Source organism: Anser brachyrhynchus, assembly GCF_964034855.1.
Source record: "Anser brachyrhynchus genome assembly, chromosome: 2".
Classification (NCBI taxonomy): Eukaryota; Metazoa; Chordata; class Aves; order Anseriformes; family Anatidae; genus Anser; species Anser brachyrhynchus.
In genome coordinates, this window is record NC_137695.1 from 75,011,783 (window position 1) to 75,028,254 (window position 16,472).

At 36.4% G+C, this 16,472-nt stretch overlaps 1 protein-coding gene across 5 annotated transcripts in view; it reads left to right on the forward strand.

Moving 5' to 3' along the window:
* The window catches only part of LOC308189761 (uncharacterized protein), a 595,077-nt gene that overhangs the window by 386,401 nt on the left and 192,204 nt on the right, over positions 1–16,472 (forward strand). For all 5 annotated transcript variants that reach the window (XR_013946580.1, XR_013946581.1, XR_013946582.1 and 2 more), the window contains exon 5: positions 15,291–15,396. The gene's annotated coding sequence lies outside the window, so the exon portion shown is untranslated. The remainder of the gene's footprint in view (positions 1–15,290; positions 15,397–16,472) is intronic.

Here is a 16,472-nt window from a genome sequence, read left to right on the forward strand (position 1 = left end):
CCTAGTAATAGGGGAGAATAATTAGAATTAATTATTCAGTCCACCATTTTCCTTAAATAAACAGTAAGGATAATAATCTGCTTATTTTCAGTAGTGTCTTTTACCTCCTCAGTGACCTTCACTAATTCTGCAATCCTTTAATCATTCAGTTTTTACCTCAGCTAAGTCCCATGTACACCTGTACATTTGACTCTAATTTTTACTGAGAACAGTGAAAATTGTTTAAGGATGCCTCAGGGTTTCATCAACAAGTGTTTTTTTCTGTTAGTACTAGACAATATGTTATTAAATGATATTACATCATTATTTTTATCTGTCTCAAGGGCTAAGGAACTCACACAAATCTAATACTTGTGAGTAACAGAGTTAGCTTTAAGATGTGCAGAGTGTCGCACACATTCCATATGTATCAATTACATTTTTGCTGTTCCCATCTCTGGGATTTCCAGAACTGGTTTATGAAGTTGTCAATAATTCATCCATGCTGACAGGGCTGAATTATCTTCTTTAGACTAGTACCCCACAAAAAATGAGTATTCTTCTGAATATAAACACTACACACCAAGCACCTTTTTACTTTCCTCGAAAGGTTTTAAGGAATGCTACATGGTTTAATTTCCAAATATTTTTATAACAAATTGCATAGGCAAAATACCACTGACTGTTAGTCACAAATGAAATTTCTAGAGAGCAGAGGAAAAGGTAATTTTGTAGCTAAAGCACTTGGCTTATGAAGCTGAAATCTTCACACACACTGGATTTGGTAGGCCTCTGAATACCTTACCTAGGGACTGAGCAGAACCAGGGCTCCGAACTTGTGCTACTAAGCAAGTCCGGGTGGCCTTGCTGGCCATCAGTGACTTTCACAGCCAGTTCTTGGACTAACGCCACATGTTCTCATCCTGGCACAGGGGATGTGTACTGACAGCTGTGGGCTGCAACTCACCTTTATTACACTCCTCAGCATGTCCCTACATTAATCATACTGATGTAGAGGGGTGAGAATGGTCAAGGCCAAACCAGAAGCCTGTTTAAAATTTTGAAAATGCTTTCTTCTGTAGACACTACCTTTTTTTTTTTTTTTTTTAACTATTTAAGGCTGCATTGGTTGTGGATAGTTAGAGCAGCTTATTCTATTGATCAACTAAATCAACATATATCTCTGTATTGTGGGGGACTGATCCTTGTCCTTATTCCACCATTTTATTTTAGTTTTTCTTTTCTGTTGTTCGAGTATGTTTTCACATAGATCATCAAAACTATCCTGTAGACAAAGTTCAAGCACTGACAATGAAAATACACAGATGGAACAGGTGGTGCCGAGAAACCAATACTCTATTCTCTGAAGGAATAACTGGCAAGCTGGAAGGCAGATGACCCTGTTTATAAAATCCTCTTGATCCCTGTGGAGTTACAAGTGTATTGGTAGCCTAAAAAAAAAAAAAAAAAAAGCAGGAAGGAAAAATAGAAATGATAATTAGATGTAGAAGAACCAAAAGAAAAGCCAATTTACTTAGTAAGTGAAGAGGTGGGAAACACCTCTGAATTTATATTGTGGGCATGAACAATAAGTTCAACATTTCATGAAAGATGTGAAAGAGAAGCACTGACAGCCTTTGAAATGAAAACAAAGGAAGTTTAATTGAGGGTAGGTCATATTGCAAGAGGTTTGTGGCTTGGGCATGCTTCTAAGTCCCCAGGCACTCCAGGTATCACAGATGGATATTGGTGGCCTTCCAGTCCTGTCTGCCCTGGACATTTGTAAATATTTCTTCCAGATATGAACTCCATACGGTTGCCTCTGCACTGGATTTTGCTCTTCTGGTATTACAGTTCACAGATGACAATTCATAAGCTGTAGCCACCTGCTAGCTGACTTAGCAGTGTTAGCTGAAAAAGGCTTTACGCATGCACTTCAAGAACCACCTGGCTTCTTATCAGCAGTAATGCATTAAGTATTTTCATTTGAGCTAGATGCTTGTGTGTTGGTATTTCCAGTGGTTTCAGTCAGGAGTGAGCCACGTTACCCACTGTGCACAGGAGGGCATCAGCCTTGAATGATTCAAGAATCCACTCCTTCACTCCTGCAAAGGTCTCTGCCTGTGCCTGGGTGTAGAACTGATGCCTAACACTGCAGTGGATGTGAAAGCGACTGGAGAGGATGCATGTAGCACTGTTTACTGATACACTTAGAAAAAAACATAGCAAATAAAAACATTAAAAACAATTACAGGAGGAAAATCAGCCTGTACTGAAACCTAAGAATAAAAATAATCAGAGGAAGAGGCAGATCTCTTCTTAAACCTGCTAAGTCCTTGCTTGTGCTTTTTTCAATTTATATAAATATGTGTAAATTTTTACTGTTGTCTAATATGAGAGATGCAGTAACAATACTGTTATGACCAATGGTACAATGATTTATCCTTAGTCAAGGAGATATCCATAGTTAGGTTTCTCACTTGAAGTCTGGTAAATTGAACTGTAATGGAGATACAGGCTCCTATTACGTTAAGTGATAAGAAATAGTATTCTGAAGCAGTTAAAGCCTAAATAGATGAAGAGTGACAAAGAATGGAAGGCTGTACTGTGGTCTTCTACTTTTCAGCTGTATCTTCTAGACTAGCCTCCATAGGCTCTGCACCTACCACTCCTTTACAGACATTAGATTCTCTTTTAAGCAAAACACCCAGAAGAGGCTGCCCTTCAATGCCATCTGTGTGGGATAATGCGTTAGCATCCATGTGCTAACATGTGGGTGTGAAGCAAACATACACGATGCAAGTTGCAGTAAAAATGGCTGACATACGTCAGTCAACAGGAGGAAGAGAGACACTGAGCATGTCCATTAATATAAATCTTTGCTTATAAAAACAACACTTAAATTCTCATTCATCTTCTATGTTGACATTATTAGCCACAAGTTGCTACTTAACAGTGTTGCAAGGGTGACGATCCTTGAGAAGGAGGGAAGATGGAGAGAGGAATTGTAGGCATATTGTTGTATTTCAGACAGTACCTATTTTTTCAGAACTATAGCTACCCCCATTTCCTTCCTGGACCCTAAATTAATTATAGAGCTTGCAGGTCTTTGGTGGAAAGGGTTGGTAACTTAACCACGTCCACAGACAGAAATAGAGAATTAGAATTATAAATTGTTTCATGGGAAGGAGCCTCATAAATCAGTTTGCAACCCCATAATTGCAACCCCATAAGTCAGTTTGCATGCTAGAAAACTAAAATTCTTTCAAACACTAAGTGATGTAAGTTTGTAGATTTTCTGGTTTTGAAACACAAATCATGGCTGCTTGAAGGGGAATGGAGTGAGTGTGATCATTTTGTGTTGCTACCTACAGAAGCAATGCCTTTTTAACTTAATATAAAAGCTCTCAAGCATTAACACAAGCACTCTTTTACACTCTCTCGATATCTGCCACTTTTACAGACTTTCTGGAAAAAGTATGCTATTTGAAAGATGCCACATGTGGCATTGACAGGCAGCTATAGAAAGAACAGCAGACAGCCAGTAAATCACTCAGTGGTCTTTCCTGTCCTTTCAGCCATATCTTACAGAATCTACAATTTCTGCCTTTGCAGTGCACTTCAATGTCAGAGTTTATGTTCTCTTTAAACTTTTATATGTGAAAGTGACAGAAAAGGTATACATTCTATTGCTAATTGATTTTTCTCTCCTTTCAGAGCACAAGTGCACAAGTCCTAGCATGTGTTAACAAATGTTTCAGTGCTTCCAAGTATTCTGCCTGAGTACAAAGTAGGTTTTTTTTTTTTTTTCTCCTCTAGGATGGGGAAAAAAAGCTTTTTACAAACCAGGTCTTTTCATACTACTGGCAGTTTGTTCAAAATCTTTGGAAAACCTTCATATCTGAAATGAAATTTTCAGTTCTAGTCAGAGTATAAACTGATGGAAAAAAGCATGTAGCCTTAGCCTATTTCATGTACATTATTTTTTTCAGCTGTTCAAATGTTTTTGGCAGTGAACCAACTCTTCTAAGAGAAGCTACTACTAAGACTGTATTAAATATCCTAGTAAAGCCTCTGTAGTTGTTAAAATCTGCAATAAAAGCTAATAACCAGTACTATTTGCTCTGCCAAAGGGTCAGCGTAGCCTAGAAATTTCCCTACATCAGTGGCTATACATAAACACCCAAGAAAGAGTAAGAAAAGTACAAGCACATATAACGCCTGTTCTGTGACTGTTTATATTATGGCCACATAATTTAATCTCACTAAACAGCACTTTCATAAGTTAACACTGGCTGTGCCCTCAGATGCCATCGTGGAACTTGTTTTCAGAAAATGCTGATCTGTGCCCCTCAGAAATTTCAGACGGCTGTGGGATGGCTCAGATTGACTGGATACACCATGTTTTAGAGAATCCAAGTCTTTTTCACGTCATTTCATATTTAAATCTCAGAAATGAAAATTAATTGTTATATAAGTACGAGTGCCCCTGAAACAGAAACGATGAATTTTAACATAGTGTGTAGGCCATGGAAAAGTTGAGCTGCAGCTATTTTGAAGTCTTACATATACTCTGTAACGGTTTAATTTTGGGCTGAACTTAAAACATAAGGTGTCACAGTTCTTTTTCTTCTTCCAATGAGATGTTATGTAAATAAATCATTTCCAAGTACCTGGTTTTCACACAGTGCTTTCCAATAGATGTTCTGAGAACAAAATCAAATATATTTGTCTTCCCTTGTCTCAGCTGTAGATAGCTTTAGTAAGTATTTCTCTTACGCAAACTCAAATTTGTTGCAGTGAGAACCAGATTTGCTAATCCTCTTGCCTCCTTTGCTACTTCAGGGACACAAAGCATCATGCATACTTTCTGGCTGGCCAGCGACAAAGATAAGTGGTGTTACACATCTAACTCAAGGAGCTTGCACAGAGCTAGCCAGCAGACCCAGGAAACACAGACACATCACATGTCCCTTGTCCAAAACTGGGTTTTAACTCTGTGGGGTTGTTTTGCATTTGCTGTATGAAATGCATCAGCCTTAGGGGTGCTGGGAAGTGCCATGGACAGGGCAGGCCAGGTGCCCACAGTCCCACTGTGCCCCAATTTTCTTAATAACTGTAGCAGTTACAGTGTAGACCAAACTTCAATGCCTCTTTCATGTCTTGTAAGAAGATGCAGAGTGTCTCTTAGGTCGGGCCAATTTTACATTGCAGAAACACAAAATATTTTCAGCAAAGACTAAAATCAGTCAGAATGCCAACTCCTGCTATTTGTATTGGGCCTTCAAGAAATAAAACACCAACAAAACCAAACAAAAATCAGCTAGATGGCTGAAAGTCCTTGTTAGCCTTTGGCAGATTTTATGTTAGAGAGTAGAGTAGTCTAGCCAGCAGCCTGTCATCATCTTACGTTCAAGTGCTGCCACCTGAAATGGAACAGATTGTCTAGCTGTTCTTGATCTGTTCCTGATTTAATCATCACTGCATTGCAATATGGCAGCAGGTTTCCCCAGTTTTCACCTGTAACTGACCGGTGAAACCTGGATGTGCTGAATGCATTCATTAATTGCAAATTGTGTTGTCTTGAAACAGCTGAGTTGCCCATGAGTCTTTTCCAGAGATGAAATTGTTTCAAGCATGTTTTTTCTTGAGGCTTTAGAAGTAAACTGGTAACTAAATATTCACAACAAAATAAACGTCTCTCCATCTGGCATCAAAAGTGCAAGTGGTCCCAGGGTGATACGGGACAATTCTGAGTAACAGTAAACAAGAGTTACGGCTTCCTTTTGGCAATTTTATCATCAACCATGATTTAATTCTGCTTTGTCATTTTCAGCACTGTTCTGTGTTTTGACTCTGAGACTAATGGATTTAGGCAAAATGTGGTTTGAATGAAGGAAGGGTTTTCACCAGTGTATTTTTAGAAGATTCATGCTTTAGAGAAGGGGGGGATTCTGGTAAGGGAAGAGATTGATTTTTCCAGGGTTTCCGGCAAGCTGCTGGCAGGACAAGAAATAGGATCCTGGTCTCCTGAGGCTGTGACTGCTGTTCTGTCCAGTGGCCTCCATGGCTTTTCGTAAGTAACAATCACAAAAAGCAGGGCCAGGAAAATGCCTTCATCATAAAGCAATAAGAAAGATGTATTCAAATGCTTCCAGCAGTTGTTGAGCCATTGATTCACAGTCATCCCTCAAAACACCAAGCATGAAGAGCAGCAACTCTTTTCATTCCTGCAGCGCATATCTGTGCAGCACAGGCATTAGGCAACAGAGCAGCCTAATTAGGAGGGTTTGTCCTGGCCTTAATGCAGCTTAAGAACAACTGCTTTAAGTTGCGTTACTGGCCTGCGGGTGCCTCTAAAGATGCTCCCCCCCCCCCCGTCCCCCCCTGCCCAATGGATCTGTTCTGTGGCCTTCAGCAAGTCAATAAATCTACTTAAATAGAATGGAAATATTCTGATTTGCGAAGGGTGTGCCAGCAAGTTCCAGGCTGCTTGCTGTCACCTCCTAATCCAAAAGGAGTCGCCGCCATTTAAAATGACATATTACGCTATTTGTATCATTTTCTAAAAGGCTGCTTAGGCAGGTGCAACTCTGATCTCACAGAGGCAGGAGCCACAGCTGCAAATGTATGGAAATCCAGATTTTTGTAGTGCCAATGAGAGAAGATTACCAGATGGGAAATTTAGCAGGAAATCTCAATGCCATTATGAATCTTCCCCTCTGCATTTCCAAGTGAAAACGAATGCTTGAATGCTGAAAATTATGACATATTAAACAATTATTGTGAATTGCAGAGAGCTGGCTCAGATATACCTGAGGTTCTGAAATTGCAGATGGCAAATTTAACAACACGTTGTGACATGCTTTTCCTGGAGATACTAGGAGAGCAGGGAAAAGTGCACAGAAGATCTAACAATAGCTTCCAATGGGATTGGGAAACCCAAGCAAAGCAAAACAGGAAATTAACACACAGAAGCTTGTCGATGCACTGTGTTCTCAATAATACAATCTACTGCTTCTGTTTTCTTTAGTACAAAAATTTTTCAGGCGAGTATTGACAGTCTGTCCTCATAGCAAAAGAATTGCACACAGGTTTACAGATGCTGTACTAGATGAGTTGGATCACTGAAATGTTTTTAATGCCGACTTTTTTGTGTGTGAGGCACACAGTCCTGCAGGCAAGTCATGGGAGAGGGAGCTTTTGGAAATTCCCTGTATTTACAATGGAAATAATCTGTCTTTTTGATGAACGATGAGTAAATTCTTCACATAATGTCAGCTTCCTAAAATTTATTTGTGATGGAGGTCAAATTTTATCATCACCACAAATCATATGTAATGTGTATTGATAGCTGGTGAAATTCACCATAGAGCTCAGGAGACAGTCACTAGAGTCTAGCGTTAAGCACTTACTTTTGCATAAGGCTTTCTCTTGCATGTTTGCATACAAATATTTTGAGGGGTGTGGAATTACATAGACATATGCCAGGAATGTTTTCAGACTTCTTATCTTGTAGGATAGTCACAAAGCTAAATTCTCTCAGCTTTTATTATATATGTGAAAATACTAGAATATCTACTGCAATATTTTTTTTTTAGTAGTAAAAATATTTTTACAATGGTAACTCTTCAGGTAAGTTTTCTGGTTTCCTGTATTTATATCTCTATTTCCTGTATTTATATCTTTATATATGTATTTATATTTATATAATGTAGTGACACTGAGGGTGCTAACTACTGTCTTTATCATTTGTGATCATTGGGATACCTGCCCAAACATTTTCTTGAGTGTCTTCTAAGGATTCTTCTGCCTTGGTCTGATAATATGCAAGTTTGCTGAAGCAACTTAATTAAATGTATATAGGTGAAATACTCTGATGAAATTCATCGTTCCTCATCTTAGAGCTACATCATTTGAGAAACAGTGTATGGAGTACTGACTTAGAAATCAGAAGTCCAAGTGTGGTTTCCTTAATTTGCCATAGACTTCCTATGTCAGGGACACTTTGGATGTTTCATACCTAAAGATGAATATAGGAGTTGATAGGATTTCCAGAAGTACCAGATAATTCAAGCTTAACCTGTACGAAAATCAACTCAGAAAGTAAAAACTGTAAACTAAGGTGAGGGAGGTTTGTCTCCAGAACAGATTTCTTTCTAGCTTTGAAATTAGCCTCTCTTTCGCATGAAAAACACTTCTCTAAAGTGGAGATAACAGCCCATCTCCACCTCAGAGTCAAGTTGGAAGGAAAATACATTTTAAATTCTGAGGGGATCTGAAAGAAGCAAGTTGCTAAGTAGGAAATAAATACAGTTTCTAGAATATGACATCTTCTTCTAAGCTAGTGGGAATATATATTAATTTTGTATTGGATAGTGTGATCCTTGAACAATATCAAGAAGGGAATGGAGAAATTGCAGCTGCTTAATTGATTGATTAGCCTTTCCTAAACAATAAGGTAACTTTGCATTGCATTTACTTTATTACCTTCATATTCAAATTCTAGAAGCAAGATATATGCTTTGAGATAGACACAGAAAATGAGTGTCCCTGCTTCACGTTGCAGATGTTGTTGAAGTTGCTTAAAATACACAGCTGAGATCCAATAAGATCAAGACCCATTTTTGTGTGAGTAGTGTTTACTCTTGCTAGTAAGTCCTATTAGCATGGTGAATATTGATGTGCCACAAATGTGTGTCATGACAGTGAAGAAGTAATGGAAGTTACAGATCTCAGGAAAACCTTAGCAACAGCCCTGCAGTGAAATCAGGAAAATGATACAGATATTTTATTGCTCCAAGTTATTGTACAGTTAGATAAGTGAGCAATGCAGAAATGTGAGACAGCTGATGTGTGAACGCAGCGTTTTGTGCCACATACAGCATGTGCACGTTCATGCAAGAATACACATGTATAAGGTTTGCTTGAAAGTATTCTGTCAAAACTGCTTTCTTGGAAACCAGTGAACTTTTAAAGTAAATTGGTATTGTTACAAAATATTCCTATTTTCCACTGATTATTTTTTTTTATCAAAAAAATGTAAAAAAGGCCGGTATTCAGGTCATAGATGTTGCCATCCTAAGGTAACAAGTCTCAGAGCTGTTAATGCCAGCGTTGTGTTGCTGTGAGAGACCACTAGGTCACCGCCAAGCAATGGGCATAAAAGAAGTTGTAATAGGGCTGAAATTAATAGCTGTTTGTTAGTCTGTTCACACAAACTTCTAGGCCTATTCTCAAATAACTGGAGCTCTGTTATAGCCCAAACGTGTGAAATCCAGAAATTCTCATTAATGACCGAGTATTCCTGAGGTCCCTGTGAATATCAAATGCCATTAAAGACTTGTCAAGTTTTATGGTCACCTTCCCAATTCAATTAGAGATACAGCAGTTCATTTATCAGCTAACAGATAATTCCCAGTCCAGTTTCTGTAAGTACAAACTTAATAGCCTCTCTTCATTTTTCTAACATGAGCAGTCTTGGTTTGTCTTTGGCTGTCTTTGGGTAAGACGTTCTCCAAGCTCTTCATTTTTTTTCATATGATCCATCATGTCGCTTATGTATCCTATAGTTTTAGTTTCCCCACTGTCCATAACTGCTCTTTGAGAAGATGTCAACAAAGCAGGAAAAATGCATTTTTCTTTTGTAGAAGTTCTTCCTTCAGCAAAATATTTTTTTATTGGCTCTATACTATATGCATCAATATATGTAGTAGTAATGACAGGGGGAAAAAAGGAAGGGAGAGCGTTTGAGAACTACCAGTTTCTTCAGCATATGGATGAGAAATAAAATGCAAGATATGCTTTTAACTGAGAAGTGTCAGTAGCATATAAAGGAAATTTATATTCTTAAAATCTTAAATTTCGTGAAAAGGCAAGACAAGTACAAATCTTATGGTGTTTTGAGTATCAACTGGTTCCAGGAAATATGGAATGGAAAAGATATGGTTGGAAGGGCTTGAACAAAGTAAGCAAATACAGGGACGTTCTGCAGTCACTCAGGAGCTCAGACCATTTGGATCCAAACTTTTACAGATGGAGAAGAATCAGACAGATCCTTCTGCAATTCCAAGCACAGTCAATGCAGCTGCCAGAAAAGGAGCAGCCAAAACAGAAAACAGGTGGCCCTACGTTGTTTTAACAGCAGTCTGAAAAATGACTGTTGCACCTATCAAAGCTTATGCTTTTCCTGGCTTCAAAATTTCCATTACTGCACAGGGGCTACACTGAAGCTCTATGAAAGTGAATACAACGTTTGAAGGATGTGCTCCAGCCTTAATGATAATTGTTTGTTCAATTTCTGCACCCTAGCCAAAGACTGCAGAAGGTTATCCTGTCCTCCAAAATTGCATAATTTGCCTATGACAAAGTACCTAAGAAAATGGTCTGCAATCACTAGCAAAGATCAATAGACATCAGCACTTCAGCTTCCAGACCATAAGATGTCATGCAATTTGGGCATGTATTACTACTATTTATCTTATTTATTATTTGGATCAATTTTATATAAAACCAAGACTCTGAATGAGACACTACCAATTCAGAATGGCATTTTCTCAGGAAGCACATTTCTAAAAAAAAGGTCAGGTGGACTGAATCACAAAGTATTTGGCATTCTTTCCTACATGACTTACATAAAAAGTAATTACAAAACGGCAGCTCCAGATTGCTATGGAACAGCTCCATACCAGACACAACTAATTCAAGTGAGTGGTTGAAAATAACAAAAAGGGAGAATTGATAAATCTTTCTGTTTTGTTCTATACTTGTATTATTACCATTCCTTTCACAGAATTTTGAAACTGGAGAGGACTTTCATGGTCATCTCACCCAGTGGGATGAAGAATTTTTTTGCGGAATTACTGCCTCCAATCCATAATTCCTGCCTAAGCAGGAGTAGATGCCATTCAGAAAGACACTTGGTCTTAATTTAAACATTTCAAATTATAGAAAGGCCCTCGCAGTCTTGCTAAATCACTCTAGCTGTTAGTCATTCACTTTTCTGTGGCTTATTTCTCATTTCATCTTGTCTAGAGTCGCTTCCAGTATTTCCCTACTAAAGTTTCAAACCTTTTCTTACCTTAACCTTGTACGTTCTTATAGGTGTTGGGAAAGCTACTCTTAAACATTTGTTGGATAAAGTAGGTAGCTTAGGTAAAGCAAATATATCAGGCAATCAAATCTACCTCTTGGGATTTTTTTCTACAATATTCTAGGAAACAGCCTGATTTTGAATAGCATTCAAGCCACTGGCTATAAATCATTCCCCAAAGAAGGCTGGATGTTTTATCAAAATTTTATCATAGATGTCTCAGAAAAATACTTGTGACATTTCTGTATACTCAGTTCTAAGAAAGAAAAAAAAATAATTGCTGTCTGTTTTTTCTTGTTACCTGGCGTAGAAAGCCACAATAAGGATCTTACACTTTTCATTTGTGTTATTGAAAATACCAGTAATAGTTCACTTATTTTAAATCTGTCTTAAACAATATCAAAGAGAATATTTTTTTAATAATCAAGTTCTGATTACCAAGATTAGAAGGAATAAGCAGTTAGCTATTACAATGAAGTCTAACTCTAAGGAATTCCATCAAACTATGTTGATTTACATCAGCCCGTGGTATGACACAGAGCCTTTCTTCTTAGTCATAAGGTAGTTTTATTCAAACTCTCTCTTTTTTTCTTTTTTTTAAGATTTTAAATTATCCTACATTTACTGAATAGTAGGAATCTTACCATTTAAAATATAATTTTAATTTAAAATAAGAGCTGATCTGTTTTATAGATCTCTAAACTATTACATACTTTCGATGTTCTCAGTTTTAAAATCAAGATCATTCTCTGTATTGGAGATTATAAAATGCATATCAGCTGGTGATAGTTACGTAATTCATCTGAAAACAGCAATGAATAAAATATAACCAAAAGCAACCCTGAACACTGACAGTAAATTAAATAGCAAAATGCGTGAATATTTCCACAAGAAAGCAACCATGTATATATACACATATATTATTATAGAACTTTGAACAATAAGGTGGAGTAGAGAATAATAAAATAGATCAAGGATCAGTTATTTTCTTTAGCTAGCTTGAGAAATCTCTTTGTTATGTTCTGCTAAAGGCTTTTTCTTGTTCTCAGAGTGGTTGTGAATTCAGCAGGACAGCTTATAGCTACATGCATGCAGAAAGGCTTCTCCAGCTGAGGACTCTGACAGCTGTGAAAAATGTGTCTAAGACTTTCACTTTTTTACCGCAAAGAAACTCTAACAAGTATTTTATTGTTTTATATAAAGTGTGTCCGTGTACACATAACACACACACATATTTTATGCATGTGCACACACACATAATGTTCATAACGAAAAAAGAGGGATTAAATTCACCACTCCTCAATGTGGGGTGGATTCTTGAATGAGGTAATTGCACAAAGGAGACTATCCTCATCCTTTCTGAACTGCAGTCTTTGCAGTTTCATCCTGAAGGTCTGTGCCTTGGGCTAGGGTAAGACATGGAGTTGATAGCAAGGTGACCAATGATGATCAAACAGAGGCAGTTCTGGACCTGCACAGAAGCAGAAACATGGTTGCCTGGGAATGTTTTGCAGTTGATATCAGAGGTACTAGGTGAGACTTCATTGTGAGTTTTGAGTATTGCACTGAGATGAAATTGGCTTAAATTGGCTCCAGAATCCTTCTGGTCAAATGAAGCTAGGTCTTTTCACAGCTCTGTAGCATTACAACTGGATCTTCATATGTATATAAACAGAATTTATGTAGGTATTCTGAATGTTTTACACTCCTAGCATAACACGCATTGGCCAAATGAAAGCCAGACCTTGTTTTACAGATACTGAACAAAAATTGTCCAAAATGCCGGTTAAGGTGTAACTTAGGTATAAATGCATGTATGCTTTTACAAATATCGTGTATACCTTATGAAAATATTGCATAAAACTTCCATGCATGTTATAGTCTATGTAACATAAATTTGATCAAAATTTTAAAAGCAAGTGCATCAAAATACCTGTATTTGCTATGGCTGGAAAATCATATTTTCTGTATATTGAAATAGGTTACTTTCTTAAGAGCTAATATATTTAATTTCAGGCATCAGGTCTTGGATTTATTTATTTTTTATTCAGAGTTTTACATTATGATTGACTACATCATGTTACAATCGTATGGATTATCTTATGACAGAATATGTATGCATATATACTGTATGTATAAAAGTATGTATATGTGTATGTATGTATATACATGTATATGTGTGTGCATGTTATATTTTTTATCATATATATGATGTAAATGTATTTCATTAAAATATATGATACACTTATATACATTAGACATCATATTATTAGACATCATATACCACAATATAGTTATACTTTATATACTATATATATTTTGTATTTCATATTATACTGTAAGTTATGCTGTATGTTGTGTGTTATGTATCATTGTATCATCCATCATTATATACTTCAAATATATGGATGATACAGATGTATTGCATTTTAATGCAACAACAATTTTAAAAAGTCACACTTTAGTATATATTCATATTTTACTTATTAATTAAAGAATAGCACTCAAAATATGACATTGCCAATTAATAAACCAAGTTTTTGGTTATGAAAATTACCTGCTTTATCCGAGAAAAATCTAATACTGCTTGCTAATTGAAGTATTAATTCAAAACCATTTTCCAAATTGTATATGATTTAAAGATGAAACAAGGGATACTAATGTTAATATATTTTGAAATTTCAAATTTTTGTTCCATTTTGTTCCATTTTAATTGTATCTCTGCATGTCTCTTGTCTCTTAAGTATTGCAAAACAACAGCATTTCTCCAGTACTCTTTGACCAAGAAAGCCAGGTTCCATATTTTCCTTTTTTCTTTCTTTTTTTTTTTTTTTAAGTTCTGACAAGGAAGAATGCTAGGTGATTCATTTGGTGCATAACCAGAACAAATCCAAAGTTCATCTGAGTCTGTATAAGTTTTAGAAAGAGTGGAGAATGACCTGGATGATAACGGTGCCTGGTACATGTATTACCTCCGATAATTTATTGGCACAACCTCGCCTTTCATCTCTGTGGAGCAACAGTGTCTCCTGGTGGTCAAGTAGCAGTTAGCATCAGGCAGGTTTTTTTTTTTTTTTTTCCTAAAATATACAACTCCATGGCAGCTGATACATATGAAAGCACTATCACAATAAATTTGAGAATCTTATATTAATTATTTCCTTGTTTTCTTGTATTCCAAATGCACTCAAGTGTTTCAGATATCTGTAGTTAAGTATGTACATAAATACTTTAGAAGAACTTCATTTTGAAAAAAAGTCATTAACAAAAGGCAGCTCCCTCTGCCCGTGATCTTACTCCCCCTTGGTTATTACCCAAATGCTCTTCCCCTCCCGCTGGCCAAGGATGTGTTTGATTAGGTAATTTTATTTTTATTTTTTACTTTTAAGGAAATAAAAAACAACACTTAGTTGTGCTGAGTCTTTAAACATTTCTCATGCATGTTCACTCTGTGCATTACTTGTAGTTAATGGGAACTTTCGATCCCTTGTGAAAAAAATGCTTTCTAAATCATTCTAATTTCTTCCATTTCATTTTCTTCACTACACACACAAAAAGGGAAGAGAGTTAATGTCTCCCTATCTTCAAATTCAATTTGAGGCGTTTCACTTGATGAAATGTATATTTGTGTAAACATTTCTCACTAGGGATGGCATCTAAATTTGCATTCTGGAATTTGACCGCAGAGCTTTATAACCTTGTGTTCTGTTCATTGATCACTAGCTGCTGTGTGCTATTTAAGTAATTTCCTTTTCATGTTTATCTTAAATTGAAAACAATATAAGGTTCTAAGCCTTCTGTGAAGAAGTTCAGTAGTATGAAAATACTGTAGACTAAATACAATTGTTCACTCCTATGTCCAAACAGCAAAATGTGGAGTTGAACGAACTTAGAAAATCTTTCTTCCATGGCAAGGTTACAGACTTAAATGAGGTTTTATTTAATATATATATATATATATATTTTATTCAAAAAGAAAATGTTAATAGAGTCTCCTACTGTGTAGGTGCATAAAATATACAGCTGGATAAAATATAAATTGGAGTATCTATGAATAATATCAGAGAGAGCAGGTAAAGAAAGATGTGTTCCTTCAGAAATACAGATAAGCATGGATCTCTGCCATCAATGGTTAGATAAGTATTCAGAGGGTTGAACGCTTTTTATGGGAGTTTTATTGTTAATGTTTGTTTCTCTTTTTCTTTTTTTGCTTTCTTAGTGACTAAATACATCATGGAGTTATGGTACCTAGGTCTACAACTGCATGCAGATGGTGACATGCTCATATGAGAAGCCTCAGAGGACAGAGAATGACATGCAACCAGGTATTACTCAGCTTAAGTCATGTTTGCAGCTTTGTTGAATTGACAGACTAGAAAGTATTTTCAAGTCACAGGAATAACATGCTTTCTGAACTTACTGAGTATAATGAAAGGTAGTATTTGTATTTGTTATAGGAAATGTGCAGTTAAAGACTTGTTATAAACATGCAAAAATTCAGACTTCTTAATTCAGTATAAATGAAATTGATATCTAGACACTTAAATATGATTGAATTACTATAATTTTTTCTATTTTTCCTCACTAAATCTGCTCTTCCTACTACATCTGACAATGCTGCAAGTTCTTTTGTATAAACCCTTTTATAAAGTAATAAAAGTTTAATGAATGTATAATGAAGCTTTCCATAAGCTAATGAATATACAGATGACATAGCAGTATAGTCTTATTTTAGTTTCAGATATGTAATATTGTGAGATATTCCTGTACCAAAATTCTGGTACATTTTACACAGCAACAACACATTGAAAATTCAGATGCTGGAAAGCACAGATTAGGGGATGCTCAGATCAGGAGCTTTTGTTTTGATATTGGTCCTATTTCTACCAGGTTATGATAATAAAAATGCATTGTTTTTGTTATTAAGATCCTTGTAAGAGACATAACATCTGTGAATATTGAGAGCTTTCTAAGGAGGGAGTGTCTCTGGGTTTCAATTCAAAAGAAATTCTTCTTAAAAAGAAAGCCTTCTGATGTCTGGCAACACAACTGTATAACTCCTTTCCCCCTTGCTTGCATGGGAGGTTACTCTTTTCTTATAGGTAGAGTGAAGCCCCTGTGAAGTGATGTGAAATAACTGTGTGCAAGATAGCACAACTTGTTGATAGAGCAGAGAAGATTATGTGATACCTCCTATGCAGTTTTTACAAATAGAATGAGTAACTACAGTAAGAGCCATTTAACTTTGCTGCAGACAAGTGGAGTTGTAGAGTCCTTCTTATCTATACTTATCAACAATTAATGGCTCACAGAAGGGGCTCATGTTTTTCTTTCACACCTCATCATCAGCTTTTACCATGAAAGGAATGGTGATAAAAATGATTTTTCTAACTCTATCACT